This window comes from Choloepus didactylus, chromosome 10 (genome assembly GCF_015220235.1).
Source record: "Choloepus didactylus isolate mChoDid1 chromosome 10, mChoDid1.pri, whole genome shotgun sequence".
Lineage (NCBI taxonomy): Eukaryota > Metazoa > Chordata > Mammalia > Pilosa > Megalonychidae > Choloepus > Choloepus didactylus.
In genome coordinates, this window is record NC_051316.1 from 18,212,298 (window position 1) to 18,228,065 (window position 15,768).

At 41.0% G+C, this 15,768-nt stretch overlaps 1 non-coding gene across 1 annotated transcript; it reads left to right on the forward strand.

Moving 5' to 3' along the window:
- Positions 1 to 3,721: 3,721 nt before the first annotated feature.
- Positions 3,722 to 3,828, forward strand: LOC119505837. The gene has a single exon (XR_005210872.1). It is a non-coding gene; the product is annotated as a U6 spliceosomal RNA (small nuclear RNA).
- Positions 3,829 to 15,768: the final 11,940 nt, after the last annotated feature.

Here is a 15,768-nt window from a genome sequence, read left to right on the forward strand (position 1 = left end):
AGCAATTATTCACTTCATGTCCTGCAAACAGCCCCAGGTCTGCTCAAGCCACTGTATCAGCAAAACTGGAAGAGGTGGCAGGGGCCTGGGGGGCTGGAGGGTGGAGCAGGGGGGCTTCAATTTTGGAAAAGTTCATCTTATCTCACATTCAAATTAATTGCTTTCCATATTCTGACATTTAAGAAGGAAATCCCCTGTAATAGTCCCTAGATTGTAAGCTCTTACAGCAGTCAACTCTATTCCTGAATTGTAATGCCTGTCTCTAAACTTTGAGATGCTGATCCCTTAGTGTATAACCTGATTGGTCTCTGGAACAATGCATATCTCTGAGACACCTGAAACTCAGAGCTACAGCTCAGCAGATATGAATGTCAGTATTAGTGCATACAGCAACTGTTAAAAAAAAGCTGAAGAAGAGCCCAGGCTTCAATTAGTGATATGAATGAAGCAGATCTGGTTAAGACTAGCACAAACCAGGCCAAAGGGTAAAGGTCAAAACTGACTGTGTTTTAAAACTTCAACCTCCATGTGAGACCAAGCGAAGAAATGTCTATTTGGTGCAGGATCTATATTTTCTGAACAGTACAACTCTACAGTCGGTTTGTTCAAACACCGCAATTACATGGAACTTTGAATAGGAAGTGAGATACGGTAGGTTAGTATAGGTTAGAGTGAAATAGTGACACATTCTAAAGTAATTTGGGCAGAGAATAAAAAATATATTTACAGCAACCCCCACCCCCACCCCGCCCCGAGGAGCTGGGGGAAGGTGCAGAAGTGTTGGACATCCTCACCTGGACTGGTGTTGATGTTGTCACAAACACTGGGACTGGCGGTTTGATGTGCTGAGGCCTTGATCATGGGACTTGCCCTTATGAAGCTCATTATTGCAAAGGAGAGGCTAAACTTGCATATAATTGTACCCAAGAGTCTCCCCCTGAGTACCTCTTTTTTGCTCAGATGTGGCCCTCTCTCTCTCTAACTGAGCCACCTTGGCAGGTGAACTCACTGCCCTCCCCCCTACATGGGACCTGACTCCCAGGGGTGTAAATCTCCCTGGCAATGCAGGATATGACTCCCGGGGATGAATCTGGACCTGGAATCGTGGGATTGAGAATATCTTCTTTGACCAAAAGGGGGATGCAAAATGAGACGAAATAGTTTCAGTGGCTGAGAGATTCCAAATGGAGTCGAGAGGTCACTCTGGTGGACATTCTTATGCACTATATAGATAACACCTCTTAGGTTTTGATGTATTGGAATAGCTAGAAGTAAATACCTGAAACTACCAAACTCCAACCCAGCAGTCTGGACTCCTGAAGAGGATTATATAATAATGTAGATTACAAGGGGTGACAGTGTGATTGTGAAAACCTTGTGGATCACACTCCCTTTATCTAGTGTATGGATGGATGAGTAGAAAAATGGGGATAAAAACTAAATGACAAATAGGGTGGGATGGCGTGGAATAGTTTGGGTGTTCTTTTTTCACTTTTATTTTTTATTCTTATTCTGATTCTTTCTGATGTAAGGAAAATGTTCAGAAATAGATTGTGGTGATGAATGCATAACTATATGATTGTCCTGTGAACAGTTGATTGTACACCATGGATGATTGTATGGTATGTGAATATATGTCAATAAAACTGAATTAAAAAAAAAAAAGAAGGAAATCCTGAACTGGAAGAGGAGAAGTGAAAGATGAGACTAATGTAGTGTCATAAGTTTTTCTCAAAGTGTGGTCCCTGAACTAGTGGCATCAGCATCTCCAGGGAACTTGTTGGAAATGCACCTTCCCAGGTCCCCTCCATACTTGATGAGTCAGAAATTCAAGGGATGAGGCTCCCCAGGTGATTCTGATGCTCTGTGATGTTTGAGGACCATTTGGGGTGGTGGATAGAGCCATGGGCTTTGGGTTGAGACACTGCCAATCATCGATTGGCACAGAATGCTCCTCTTCTCCATCCAGTACAATGATCCATTTAGTTGAAGAGTTCTCATCTGACTCTTCTAACTAGTTAGTTCCTCTCTGTCTTAATCTTTCACTGCATTCTTTACTTTTTTACAGGATTTATCAACATTTGTGTAAATTTTGTATTTTAACTTCATCACCTTTTGCCCACCAGATCACCATCTTAAAGGACAGCAGAGCTGTGTTTCATTGTCTCCAGTGTTCATTCAGGACCTCAAACTGTGCCAGGCACAGATTTGTGGTTTAATGCATATTTATTGAATAAGAATATGCACACTAAATGCCTTAGTTTCTCAGGTATCAATTTTCTCCTGCATACTTGGGGCACATAAGCTCTATTCCATACAGCCATGGCTTGGATATAGTAACGCGCTGCCTGTAACCTACCTTGTCAATGTCATTGTCCATTAGAAGCTCAAACGAGTGGCTGTGACTGTCCATTTCATCACACAAGGCAGGAAACAAAGCAGTGCTCATTTGGCCCATCTTCATCTTCTGAGATACACTGGAATGATTACAGAGAGGGAAATTTGTAAAATTTCCCCTGGTATGATTACGACAGCACTTCACAAGTGCTCCGGGCCAAAATCCACCCCCTTCTTTTCGGGGGCAGTGATTCCATTTACTGCAGATGTAGAAGACTGTGATGGTTGACCTTACAACTATATACCTTTGGGGTTCTTCATGCTTACTTCACAATATGTGTCTTAGTTTCTAGGGCCACAAGAGCAAAATACCACAAACTGATGTCTTAAACCAACAGAAGTGTATTGCTTCATAGTTCTGGAGGCTGGAAGTCCAAAGACAAAGTGTTGACAGGGCCGTGCTTCCTCTGAAGTCTGTAGGGTTCAGTGGTGGCTTGCTGGCTGTCCATCTTCTGTTGCTTTTGACACATGGCTGTCTTATCTCTGTCTCCTACTGACCATGTTCAAGTTTCCTTTTTAATAAGACATCAGTCATTTTGGATTAGGATCCACTATGGTCCAGGTTGGCCACATCTTAACTAATAATATCTTGAACAGTCTTATTTTCAAATAAGGACACATTCCCAGAACCAGGGATGAGGACTTGAATGTATTTTGGGGGGAGACACCATTCAATCCTTAAATAAGCATGAACGACTTATACCTACTTTCAGCTTCACTGTTTGTGAAATGACTTTAGATGATCCTAGGTCTCAGCAGACTCTGTCTACAAAGCATAGCTCCCACCCTTAGTGGAGCAGGTATTAATTTTAAATTTGCTTTACACCTTCTAAGTGAGGTGACAGCTACCAAGATGAGTCGCACAGCTAATCCAATGGAGTAGAGAAAAAACTATTGTTGGAACTTCCATTTAAGCTACTTCACTATTTAAAAGTAGGTTAGAAACTAAACTTTACCCACAATTCATGCAGAGCTTGACATGGGTGCCCTCGCCCTGTCCAGTGTCAGATAGTCACATCCTGTGACTTAAGAGACATTCTTGGAGCCCAGCTGCCATGAGGGGAAGTCCCTGCTGCCACATGGAGAGAAACCCACAGGCAGGAGCTGGTTAAAAGTCAGTGCCCTCATGTTGGCTTGCAGTGGGTTAATATATTGCAAATCACATATTGTGACATTGCAAAATCATGTATGTATGACTGGCTGTGCGGACTTATCAAATTTTAATCAACCTAACCTTCTCTAAATAAACAGTTTTCTTAAAAAGATTGCATCCAAGGAGCCAAATATTGAGGATATAACCAATAATGCAAGAGTAAGTCATCAAGTGTTCACTTTGGCAGCACATATACTAAAATTGGAACAATACAGCTACGATTAGCACGGCCCCTGTGCAAGGATGATGTGCAAATTCATGAAGCATGCCATATTTTTATTTGGAATGATGAAAATGTTTTGGTAAAAGATGGTGGTGATGATAGCCCAATATTGCGAATGTAATGAATAGCACTGGAATACATATCTGAATGCAGTTGAAAGGGGAACTGTTAGGTTGTATATATTTTACTAGAATACAAATTTTTTAAAAGATACATGGAATGGCACAACACAAACAGTGAACCCCAAGTGAAACATTGGCCTATAGTTAATAGTACAATTGTAAAAATATGCTATCATTAATTAAAACACATACTCCACACTGATGCAAGGTGTTATTAATAGGGCAGTGTATGGGAATCCTGTACTTTATGCATGATTGTTCTGTAAACTCAAAAATTCTCTGATTAAAAGAAAAAGTCATCGACAAGAAAATGGCTTGTGTTTGCCCTGTTCCTAAGGATGAACGTGTTATCTCAAGAGTGATGATCCAATCAGATCTGTAAAAAAGTCAGCCGCAGCTATTTAGAAACAAGCAAAAAGACTATTTGAAATATGGATTCATAACCTCACCTGATGGCATGATGTGCCCGGAGACATTAGCAAATATAGCATGAAGCCATCACAATTAGTAAGACACTGCAAATCTTGTTTATTTGATTCTTGCCACATTTCACCACAGAGGAAATAGAGGCACAGCCAGATTGAGTTACTTATCCAAGGTCATGTGTCTGTGTCAGTAGAGGGAGGGAGCCAGAGTCTGGCTCAAGAGGTCACTTTCTCGAATACCACTCCATACCTCACTCTAGACATGGCGCCTTGTGTGGGAAGGTGGGAAGGAAAGACAGGACCCAAAACAAACTTTGCCAGCTGCACAGTTTTTCTAGTACATGGCTTCCATACCTGAATTCTTCAACTGAGTCATAAAAATAATCTTCCTTCTTTGGTGTAGGTCCAGTGTTTCCGATCCATTGTTGATGTATAATACAACTGGTATTGCTTCATAAAACCAGGTAATTTGAGCACTTGCACCAAAGGATGCTCTTTCTTGGCCCTTATGACCTTTTTCTTCTTCCTTTTTCTCTTTGGTGGGTGCTGTGCACTGTGCCATGATCACAGAAAGCACCATCGTGTGATTATTAAAGGGCCCAGTCTTTGGAGTTGGGCTTCTGTGTTTGGTGTCTGACCCTAAGGCTCACTGGCCACTCGACACTGCTGTGCTTCTGCTTCCCTGTGGACAGAATGGGCATAAAACTTCACCTCTCTCCAGCCTCATTGCAGGGATTACATTGGTAAAGAGTTCAGAGCAACTCTGGCATGCACTAAATGGTCAGTGAAACTGTCAACAGTTCACATGCATGGCAGAAACCAAGAGGGTAAACGATGATGCCAAGGAGGTCATCATTTTCCTGTCCTGGTTTGGGGCACGTCTTGTCCATGGAGACCAGTGACCATCCCAGATCTGTGAATTTGTGGAGCTTCACATTCTGCCTTCCGAGAGTTGGCTGCTTGGAGAGGAGCTAAGCTGAAGCTCACAAATTGCTCCCCTAAATGAGCACCTTACAAACTAGGAGGTACAGTAAACACGTGTCATGTCACGGTACTAAAAGCTTCATGTCTCATCTACCCCAAGTCTCCAGGACTTAAGATTTTTGCTTCTCTGCCTTAGTTTTCAAATGACTCTTGTTTTTTTTCTCATTGACAAGGAGCTTTTTCTTTTTTTTTTCCTAATAGGCCTGGTGCCATCCTCACAGGGGATCTATCATCTTTTATCTTCCACCCTTCCCTGCTCTTTATTTGTTATCTCCTTGCCTCTGTCTCTAGTCTCTGCCTCATTGATACATGCCCCTGCCCCATCCTGAACACATGCCATCGTTCCGACATGATGAAGTGTCTCATCCTTAACCGTCAAGCACGCCATCTGGTCAGCTTGAGAATTCTCCATACGCCACTTCCCTGACCTCCTTGGCCTCACAAGCATCTGCCCTCTTCTGTGTCATTCCTTCCTGGAGTGCCCCCCCCGCCCCCCGACACACTACTCTTAAGCACTGGCAAAGGTGGGTATCTTAGTTTGCCAGAACTGCTATCAAAAACACCAGACAGTGGGGTAGCTTAAACAATGGGAATTTATTAGCTCATGGATTTGAGGCTAGAAGAAGTCCAAAATCGAGATGTCAGCAAGTCAGTGCTTTCTTCTCAGAGACTGTAGCATTCTGGTGCTGGTTGCTGGCAATCTTTGGGGTTCCTTGGCTTGTGTCTCTGCCCACATCACATGGAGATATCCTCTCATTTCTTACTTCTGTGACTTCCCAGTTCTTCTTATAAAGCCTAAAGGAATCCAGATTAAGACTCACCCTTATTTGGTTGGGCCGCACCATCACTAAAACTACTATCATCAATATCGAGAGGTCCTATTTACAATGAGTTCCCACCGTTGTGAACCCATTAATATTAAGGGCATGTGTCTGTTGGGTCCATAATTCAATCTACCATGGGGGTCATATTGAAAGTTGTCAACCCACCACTGTTCAGGTCTCTAGCTGTTTGCTAGAGATGTCAACTTTTCTTCCCCTCAGTTTCAGCTCAAATAACAATAAGCCCATATGTTATTTACCTACTTTATACCATGGACAATGCTGTGCAACATTATGATTAGGAGAGGGGGTCATGCCCCATAATCCACAGGGGCTATGAGTCGACTGCCATGTTATTAAGTAGCAGGACCCATGGCTGCAGGTTTTAAATTTGTTACTGTTCAAACAAAATCTTGAGTGGAAGCTTGTCTTAGTTTGCAGGGCTGCTATGACAAATATCCCACATTGGTTGGCTTAAGCAATAGTGTTTCCAACACTTTTGGAGGCTGGAAGTCCAAAATCAAGCTCTTGACAGGCCATGCTTTCTCTTGGAGTCTGTAGTGTTCTGGTGTTGACTTTCTGCAATCCTTGGCATTCCTTGGCTTGCATCTCTGCCTCTGTTACATGGCAATATGCCTTATTTTCTGGCTTCTTCTGGTTTCTTCTGACTTCTGGCTTCTTTTGATTGACTGCATCCAAATTTTCTTTGCTTATAAGGACTCCGGTCATCTGGGTTAAGGTCTACCCCAATTCATTTGACCCCATCTAAATAGGATCTTCAAAGGTCCTATTCACAAATGAATCCACACCTTAACTAATAATAACATCTTCAAAAGTCCAATTTACAAGCAGGTTCCCACCCACAGGGACACAATTGAAGACTTGAACATGGCTTTTGTGGGAGGCAAGATTCAATCCCCACAAAAGTCAACAGTGAAACAGATAAAAATGACTGAGGCAAGCCCTTGATGTGAGGTTTGCTCTTATGAAATTTAGGGTTGTAAACAGGAGGCTGAGCCATCCTATAATTATGACTAAGAGGCACCTCCAGGGAACCTCTTTTGTTGCTCAGATGTGGCCTTTCTCTCTCTAAGTACAACTTGGCAAGTAAATTCATTAACCACTCCCCCCTCCCCCCACGAGGGACAGGACTACCAGGGAAATGAATCTCCCTGGTGACGTGGGACATGATTCCCAGGAATGAGCCTGGTGCTGGAAGCAAGGGATTTAAAATGCCTACTTGACCAAAAGGGGGAAAAAAAGAAAGGTAGCAAGCTGAAGTCACAGTAGCTGAGAGATCCCAAATAGAGTCGAGAGGCTATCCTGGAGGTTTCTCTTATGCAGGCTCCAGTTAGATATCCCAAATGGCCATAGTATGCCATGCCCTTACCATAAGTAGTCCCCAAGTACCTAGACCCCTACCTGAGATTCTATAAAAGATTCACTCGCTAAATTTTCTCTCTCAGAAACTTAAATCCACTAGAGTGTTCATACACCAGACAAGTCCTAAAACCCAGAAGCAACAGCCTCTTTAAAAATAACAATCAGATGCAGCCCCCTTCCCCAGACTGTCAACACCCCCTTTCAATATGAAGAAGTTAGGGTGCTCACTACCTAGACACCCCTGAAGATGGAGAAAGAGATTAAGTGAGGTAGCAACAAATGAGCTAAGATTGACCAAAGGTCTATGAATACTGAAAACTTTATATAATTATATGTATATATTTTTATGCTGGGGTGTTGGAATGGCTGGAAGGAGGTAAATGACATGGTAGAACTGTAGCCTATAGTATCCTTTGGGATTTGCTCTATAGCTGCTCATTGAATTGTGCCTTGAAGGACTTCACCTTTCTGAAAATACCTTGTATTGCATAATAAGGAAAGAACTGAAACTGTGAACTGTAGCCCATAACAATTTTTGAAATTACCTATATGACTGCTTATTGAGCTGTACATTGAGACATGACACCTTTCTGTATGTAGGTTATATTTTGCCATAATGGAAATGGCTGAAGTTATGGAACTGTGACCCATGACATTCTTTGAAATTTGCTCTCTAACTACTTGTTAAATTGTGCTTTGAAAGTTATCATTGTCATGTATAATGTTAAAATTCACAATAAAAAAAATACTAAAGAAAAAAAATGGTTGAAGAAGTGGGAAAAAGAAAAGACTGAAGTTCCTCACCTTCTTGTCATCTATACCTACCCCTCAGGGAACTGCTGGTACAAACACTAGATGATTGAGCATGCTTGGGATTGCAAGCTGCGATATTGGGGTTTATATCCTGGCCCTGTTGCTTTAGGGGTTGCACCTTGGACAAGTTACTGAACCATTCATTCTCAGTTTCCTCATCTGTAAAACAGGGTAATAAAAATATCTACTGCTCTTGGTTTTTGTGAAAGTCTTATGTTAAAAGTATGGTGTATGTTGGCACTAAACAAACATTGTTTCCCTAACCCCAAATTATGTGCTACAGAGTAAAATTATGCCAAGAGTTCAGAAATGGGAAGACTTATAGGAAAAAATCCAAGCTAGGTGTTGAAGACCAAGGTGGATTTGGTTAAGGGGGCCAGCAAAGAGAAAAAAAGGATTAAAAGAGATGGATGGAGGAGTATGCACAAAGTTGGCATTTGGTAGAAAGTGTGGTGTGGGCAGAGATTGGGGTATTAGGGATGTGAGCATTTTGGAGGACTAGGAACATGTTGGGGGAGTTTTGGGGAAACACCATTCACAGAGTGGACACTGAATCCATGCTTAATGCTTTATCTGATGGAAACGCACAGTGGAGATCTTTGAAAGTCAGGCCAAGGAATCAAAGGTGATTGGTCCACAATGGGAGATGGTGTCTGTTCTTGAGCACCGGGAGGCATATCCAGGCAAAGCTTTCAGAAGTGGTCTTGGTGATACCAGTGGGAGTAGCAAGGAAGGGTGAGCCATGTTCCCCAATTTAAACATGTTCTTAATCTTAATCCCATCCCTGTGTGTATGAGCCTATTGTAAATAGGACCTTTTGAAGAGGCTATTTTTAGTCAACGTGTGGCCAGGTGAATGGGGATTGGTCTTAACCCTATTACTGGAGACCTTAGAAAGAGAAGAACCTGGAAGCCAGTGTTAGAGGAAGCCACAGAGAGGAGCTGGAAAATTGGGAAGTCAGCAGGAACCCTGAAGAGGAAGGAGATGGGCAGCAGCATGTAATGCTAAAGCCAAGGAATCCAAAGATGGCCAGCCAGCAGGAATGCAGCTGACTTCAGGACAAGGCTGCCAGACTCAAAACCCAGTAAATTCCCATCGGGTAAACCAGCCCATTGTGTGATTTTTTCATAGCAACCCAGGAAACTAAGACACTGAGAGAACTTTCAAAGAAATAAAGGACAGGACTAAGCATTTGAGGGAAAAGGAGGAGGAGAAGATGATTTCAGAGATGACTCCAAAATTTCCCATATAGAGGAATGAAAGAAGAGTAAGACCCCAGAGGATCTACTTAGGATGGAAGCCATAGAACAGTGGAGGTGGAAAGGGGAGATGGAGCTGACCATGCTGCCAAATTGGAACACTTACTTGAGGTCAGTGTGGGATGAACCAATGGGGACTTCCTGCAGACAATGGGAGATTTGGTTTTGAAGCAAAAGAAGATGACAGGGCTATTGGTGGGAAAATTTGGAGTCTCTTGCATAGAGGCGGTAGTTGAATTTCTATATTAATTTTTCTTCACAATATTTCCATAATACCTTCACACTATCTCCAAAATATAGATCTTATAGCAAGGTTTTTGATGAATATGGAATTGCAAGTCCATAATTCTTCTAATTGGAATTTCTAGGAAAACATTGTCATGCCTCCTAAATGGCCATTCTTTATTTTTACAAACTCGCAGTGTCACAGAATTTAGACATAGATGGGACTTTAAGAAGTTTGCTAGTCTTCTTTTCTGGTTTTAGACAGGGTTTTACCAAATTACAAGGTTTACTAATTTTAAAAGATTAGTCAATGACAGCCTTTTAAGCCACAGAGACTATAAAAAATACTTCTTTGGCATATTTTAGAAATATATGTTTTCTTTTCTTTGGTGGAGTTTTAAAAGACCTATAGATATTTGACATTTGGATCTCTCCCTGCAATTTCCAGATCCCCAACTGAATGTCCCATGGTGAGTTACAAAAGTAGACTAGCCCTATCCATGTACACAAAGTTCCAATGAGCTTTTTTAAAAATGGCTTTACTGAGGATTAGTTGACATGTAATAAACTGCACATATTTAAAGTATTTAGTTTCATTAGTTTTGACATGAATAGTTCCAAGAAATCATCACCATGATTAAGAGAATAAACAGATCCATCACCCCCCAAAGTTTCCTTATGTTCCCTTGTAAACTCCTCTCTTCAACCCCTCCCCCAAATCCCAAGGAACCACTGATCTGCTTTCTGTCATTATACAACAATTTACGTTTCCTAGAATTTTTTATCAATGAAATCATACAGTGTGTACTATTTTGGGAGGGTCTGGCTTCTTTCACTCCTCATAACTATTTTGAGATTTATCCATGTTATATTGTGTATCAGTAGCTCATTCTTTTATACTAACTGAATAGCATTCCGCTGTTTGGATGTGCCACAGTTTGTTCATCCTTTCACCTGATGATGGGCATTTGGGTTGTTTCTTGTTTGAGCAATTACAACTAAAGCTGCTATGAACATCTGTGTACACATCTTTGGGTGGGCATGTGCTTGAGTAAATATCTAGGAATGGAGTGGTTGGATCATATGGTCAGGATATGCATAAACTTTGAAGAAAATTTCAAAATGTAATCACACCATTTTATATTCCCATCAGAAGTGAGTGAGAGTTCCAGTTTCTCCACATCCTTGCCTATGGTGAGTCTTTTAAAAAATTTTTGTAGCTATTCTAGTAGGTGGGTGGTGGTGTCTCATTGTGGTTCTGATTTGCGTCTCCCTAATGACTAACGATGTTGGGCATCTTTCCATGTGCTGTCCTTATATCTTCTTTGGTGAGACCAATAATGAATGGACATTCAAATATTTTGCCCATTTAAAAAATGTCCTTTATTTTTATAAAAGTTTTAGTTTGCAAAAAAATTGCAAAGTTATTACAGAGAATTCCCACATACCCACACACAGTTTTCCCTATCATTAACATCTTACATTAGTATGGAACATTTGTTACAATTAATAAACCAATATTGATACATTACTATTAACTACACTCATACTTTATTCAGATTTCCTTAGTTTTTACCTAATATCCTTTTTATGCTCCAGGATCCCATCCAAGATGCCACATTGCACTAAGTCATCATGTTTCCTTAGGCTTTTCTTGGCTCAGTTTCTCAGACTTTCCTAGTTTTTGATGGCCTTGACAGCTTTGAGGAGTACTGGTCAGGTATTTTATAGAATATCCCCAATTGGAATTTGTCTGATGTTTTTTTTTTTCTCATGACTAGCCTGGGCTTGTGGGTTTTTGGAGGAAGAATACAAAAATAAAGTGTCATTTTCATCACATCATATCACAAGTAAATGCCATCACTATAGCTTATCACCGTGATGTTCACTTTGATGTCCTGGCTGAGATAAGAGTTTGTCAGATTTCTCTTCCATAAAGTTACTTTACCTCCCCTTCCATACAGCATTCTTTGGAGTTTTACCCATTTTTCTAATTGGATTATTTGTTTTCTTATTACTGAGTTTTGAAATTTTTAAAAAATAGTCTGTTTTAATGTCCTTTATCAGATATATGAATTGCAAATATCTTCTTCCAGTTGGTAGTTTGTTTTTTCAATCTTTAAGAGTGTGTTTTGCAAAGCAGCATTTTAAATTTTGATGAAGTCCAATTTCGCCATTTCTTTCTTTTATAGATCATGCATTTGTTGTTATAATGAAGAAATCTTTGATAGTCCAAGGTCACAAATATTTTCTCCTAGAAGCTTTATAATTTTAGGTTTTAAATTAGGTCTGTGGTTCATTTTGAATTGATTTTTGTATATGGTATGAGGGATGGATTGTCTAGAAGTGTGATTTGTGTGTGTGTGTGCACATGTGCACATATGGTTATCCAATTGTTTCAACATGATTTTTTGAAAAGATTATTGTTACAGTTTGCTAATGTTGCCATTAGGCAAAATACCAGAAATAGATTGGCTTTTATTTAGGGGGTTTATTTGGTTACACAGTTACAGTCTTAAGGCCGTAAGGTGAGCAAGGTAAGGCATCAACAATAGGGTACCTTTACCAGAAAAAGGCCATTGGCAACTGGAAAACCTCTGTTAGCTGGGAAGGCACAGGCATCTGCTCCAGGGTTCTGGTTTCAAGATGGCTTTCTCCCAGGACATTTCTCTCTAGGTGTCTGGGTGTGTTCACTTAGTTTCTTGCAGGCAGACTCCTGACTAGCAAAAGTCTACTTCCAATGGCAATCTCCAAAATGGCTCTCTTGTCTGCAGCAGCACTGAGTTCCTTCTGTTTGTCAGCTCTTTTATATGGCTCCAGTGATTTAATTAAGACCCACCCTGAATGGGTGGGATAGCACCTCCATGGAAATTATCCAATCAAAGGTCTTGCCCACAGTTGATTGTGTCCCATCTCCATGGAAGCACCCAATCAAAGGATTCCAACCTAATCAACACTAATACCTCTGCCCCCAAAAGATTGCATCAAAGAACATGGCATTTTGGGGGACATAATACATCCAAACTGGCACAACTATCCTTTCTCTAATGAATTAATTGTCTTCACAATTGCCTTTATTGAAAACCAGTTGTTCATACATATGTGGGTTTACTTTGGGCTCTATTCTGTTCTATTGGTCTATTTGTCTGTTTTAATGCCAATAACACACTGTTTTGATTACCATAGCTTTATAATGACTTGAAATCAGGTAGTGTTAATCCTCCAGCTTTGTTCCTGTATTTCGTAGTTGTTTGGCTAATTTAGGCTGTTTACGTTTCCACATGAATTTTAGAATCAGCTTTACAATTTCTACAAAGTAACCTGCTGGGATCTTGATTAGGATTGCACTGAAGCTATAGATCAACTGGGAGAGAATTGTCATATTAACAATATTGAGACTTCTGTCCCAAGAGCTTGCTATATCTCTCCATTTATTTGGTTCCCCTTTAATTTCTCTCAGCAATGTTTTGTAGCTTTTGTGTGTGTGTGTGTGTGTGTGTGTTTTCCTTTTAACATTGTGTACATGTATTAATTTGATAACATAAAGTAAATTTTTCAAAAAATGTTTGGATGATGGAATCCTACCTGAAAAGGTTAACAGGCTTTGTAGGAGAGGCCACCCAAGATATTTAGTCGTAACCATTAAAACAAAATGCATCCTCTTCAGGGAAATGTCCATTTTGTATCTCCCCTGTCTGTTTTAGAGCACACTGACCCCTTTGTTACAGCCCTCTGTCTCCTTCTAGCACACTGCTTGTGACCAAGCCTAAGCTTAGTGGAAATTAAATTGGTTCTCCCATTACACTGCTATTTCTGCATGACTCAGGATACTCAGTGGTGTTTTGAAGTGGAGTACATTATTAGTCATTCGTCCAAAGAGTATTTATTGAACCTAGCACTGTTCTTGGCTTCAGGGTTAAAAAATGGTGATAAACAAGTTAATAAGTAAATTTACGGCATATTACAGTTGTCATAAGAACTCTGGAGAAAATAAACAGAGAGTTGTGAGACAGTGATGGAGAGGGGGAAACACTGAAGAAGTTAAAGACAGGGCAAAGACCCCACCAGGATGAGGCAATTCTATCTCCAGGATCATCAGGGCAGGTTCTCTGAGGAGGGTCCTTGGAGCAGAGACCTGAAGTGTTAGAAGGGAGGGATGGGCAAGGAGCACTCAAGGCTAAGGTCAACCCAGTGCTTGACCCCAAATATTACAACAGAGGTGAATGTGGTTGGATGGGATCAGCAAGTGTGAGAGAATGTCATAAAATAGGTGGGAGGGGCGGGCAGGGGTCATAGGAAGTGATTGCAGGAGCAGGTGGATATCATCAATGCAAGAAGCCAGGCAAGCCTGGTGAAGACAAAAGGAGCAGAATATCTTAAGGAAACCTCACACTTGTATGGTTGGGTGTTTCCACTGACAAACACCAGGGAAATTAAAGACAGGACAAAGACCCTGCCCGGATGAGGAAATGTTATCTCCAGGATCTTCTCCAGGATTCTCCTGATTCTTCTCAGCCACGGTCACCTTCAGGGTTTTATGCTAAATGCTTTTTAATGGGAGAGTGATGCATTTTGGTGTAGATGTCACTTGTTGAGAATGGAGAGCAAGACTGGGATGCTGGAGAGGAGGTTTCAGAAAAAGCCATGGGGATGCCTTGGTGTTCAGACTAGCAAGACAAAGTAAGTATGGAGAAAATCGTTGGTAGAGGTGAAAGTTGGGGGAGAGGTATTGGCATGTTTGTCTTTGTTTCTGAGCTGCTATGACAAATACTACACAATGTGTTGACTTAGCAGCAATTTATCAGCTCACAGTTTCTGATGCCATAAGACTTGCTTCCTCCCAGGGTCGGTAGTGTTCTGGCTGGCTGACAATCTTTGGGTTTCTTGGCTTTCCCATAACATAATGATATTCTGCCCTTTCTCTTCTGGGTGCCTGCTGAGTTCTAGCTTTCAGACTTTCCATGGCTTTCTTTCTAGAAGGCATCCAGTAATAGAATTAAGACCCACCCTCATTCAGTTGGCCATATCTTTTTTTTAAAGCAATTTTATTGAGATATAATCAAATAACATACACTCATTCAAAGTGTATAATCGGTTGTTCACAGTATTGTCATATAGCTGTGCTTTCATCACTACAATCAAACTTTGAAAATTTTCATTACTCCAAAAAATAAAATGAAAATTAAATTAAAAAAATTTATCCCAAACATTCCATTTCCCTCCTCCCCCATTGTTCATTTACTTTTTAAAATATATTCACACATCCCACAGTCCTCCACAGTGTACAGCCAACTGTTCACAGCATCATCACAGTTGTGGGTTCATCACCAGAATCAATTTTGAAGCTTTTCCTTACTCCAAAATAAAAATAAAAGCAAAAAAGAACACCTAAACCTTTCCATCCCCTCCATCCCACCCTATTCTTCATCTAGTTTTTGTCCCCATTTTTCCACTCATCTGTCCATACACTGGATAAAGGGAGTGTGAGCCACAAGGTTTCCACAGTGACACAGACACACTATGCAGTCTACATAGTTATACAATCATCTTCAAGAATCAAAGTCAATGGGTTGCAGCTTGATAGCCCCAGACACTTCCCTCTAGCCACTCCAACACACCAAAGACTAAAAGGTGATGTCTGCATAGCAAACAGGAATACCCTCCAGAGTGACCTCTCAACTCCATTTGAAATCTCTCAGCCACTGGAACCCTACTTTGCTTCATCTCTCTTCCCCCTTTTGGTCAAGAAGATCCTCTCAGTCACACAGTGCTGGGTCCAGGCTCATCTCTAGGAGTCATTTCCCATGTTGCCAGGGGGATTTACACCCCTGGGAGTCATGTCCCACATAGGTGGTGGTGGGGCCGTGAGTTCACCTGCTGAATTGGCTTAGCTAGAGAGAGAGGTCACATCTGAGCAACAAAGAGGTTCTCTGGGGGAGACTCTTAGGTACAATTATAAGTGG